The sequence below is a fragment of the Octodon degus genome, unplaced genomic scaffold, assembly GCF_000260255.1.
Source record: "Octodon degus isolate 3935 unplaced genomic scaffold, OctDeg1.0 scaffold00035, whole genome shotgun sequence".
Taxonomy (NCBI): domain Eukaryota; kingdom Metazoa; phylum Chordata; class Mammalia; order Rodentia; family Octodontidae; genus Octodon; species Octodon degus.
Genome location: NW_004524611.1, coordinates 16202427 through 16204260, shown reverse-complemented (window position 1 = coordinate 16204260; position 1834 = coordinate 16202427). Strand labels below are relative to the sequence as shown.

At 41.8% G+C, this 1834-nt stretch overlaps 1 pseudogene; it reads right to left on the bottom strand.

Annotated features, from left to right (window-relative positions):
* Window positions 1–1148: 1148 nt before the first annotated feature.
* LOC101576866 lies at window positions 1149–1458 on the bottom strand (annotated as a pseudogene).
* Window positions 1459–1834: the final 376 nt, after the last annotated feature.

Below are 1834 nucleotides of genomic sequence, written 5' to 3'. Positions count from 1 at the left end.
AGAGAACTGTGTAGTACAATCTTTGAATTTCAGAAAGATGTTATTGTAGGCAGCTAAATGAGATAGAAATACTATAGGCAGTCAGACGGGGCCAGGCCCACAAGGAGACAGCACTGAAGACAAGATACCTTGCAACTGTGAGGGAGACAGCTGCTCCCACTGTGGGCCAGATCAAAAGACCAAAGATCGAACAAATGCTGACCTCCCTAAAAATAGGCATCCGGATTGATCACCTTGAAGAAGCCAGGAAGAGTCACTAATCCGATTACTATGGACTGGCTACCGAATAAGCTTCTGTTCTATATATGTGCCCACTTGCTACAGGACTCGCTTCCCCATTTGGATCTGGATTTAATCAATTTTGCCTGAACAATGGTGCCTATAATCTCATTGGTTGACTATGGTTTTGTCCCACCTCATGCCCACCTAAGGGAGTTCCCATGTTCTCCACCTTATAACCATCTCACTGCATGGTTTTACTCTATAAAAGTCCCTGGTAGAGACAGTTTCCTGGGGACAACCCACTCGGGCCACTCTTCTGTCCCTCTCAGCCAGATGCTTTCTTTCCCCCAATAAATATTCCGCTCTTAATCGCTGTTTGTCCCTAAAATTCATTCTTTGGTTTTACAGAACACGAACTCATCCGGGTACCTTTCAGGTAGGGCGTTTCATTTCCCCTATAGCAATATACATTGGCTTTCTTTTTCTTTTTTCTTTTTAAAGATATAACATTGAAAAAAAAATTAAAAAAGAGATAACATTGGCTTTCTTTTTTCTTTCTTTCTCGTTTTCTTTTTTTTTTTTTTTTTTTTTTGGTGTCAAGGTCTGAACTCTGGACCTTGCACTTGCCAGGCAGGCGCCTATGCCACTGAGCTATATCCTGGCAACACTGGCTTTCTTTTATTTATTTATTTATTTATTTATTTATTTATTTATTTACTAAAAAAAAAGATTTTATTGAGGGCAAGAGAATGCAAATACAAAAATCAAAAACTTACGTAGCATTTAATGAACTTTCCATTCTTTGTCCAGTGAGAGCTGGATGTTATCTGCACATCTTCTAAGGGTCCTGATCTGCTCATGATATCTTTATACAAGGGGAATCCAAGAGGCAGATTCCTTAAGTGGCCCTTTTGGGAGAACTCTCGTCAGGGCAGGGGTAAATGTTCATGTCGCCTACTTCTTCCCTTCTGCTTCATGTGTACTACAAAGTGATCATTGCACACAATGGTGAGGCCTGCAACTAGTAAAAAGAAGCTCTGGAATCCCACTTTGCCATCTTGGCACTGATCCTTGTCCTTCATGATTTTGTTCACAGCCAGAGAGTCTTTTTGATTTTCTAAAACTCCAGGGAGCTCCTTTTCCCCTCAGGTTCTCCTTTGTTAAGCAACATCGTTCCCAGCAAATTTGTGAAACGTAAACATCATGGTTTCCATAGCATTTCATTTGGGAGGGCATCTTGGTGAGATCTGTTGAAACCTTAGCGTGGAGGCACAGCAGATAGGGGGCGAGCAGGGGCACGGTGATGGTCAACATTGGCTTTCTTTTTTTCTTTTGGCGGAACTGGGGATTGAACTCAGGCCCTTGCATTTACCATGGAAGCACTTATTCCACTGAGTCATCTCCCCAGCCCCAACCTTGGCTTTCTACATGGCAGAGAAAAGCAAATTGGTACTGCTGATGTCAACATTTCACCATAGTGGAAATCCTGATAGGGAAATCTCAACCAAATGAAAGGCTGAGATGGCAACTTTCAACAACAAAACCAAAGGTGGAGTGGATGTTGTTGATGAGTATATCAGTCAAGGTTTTACTAGAGAAACTGATGTAACAC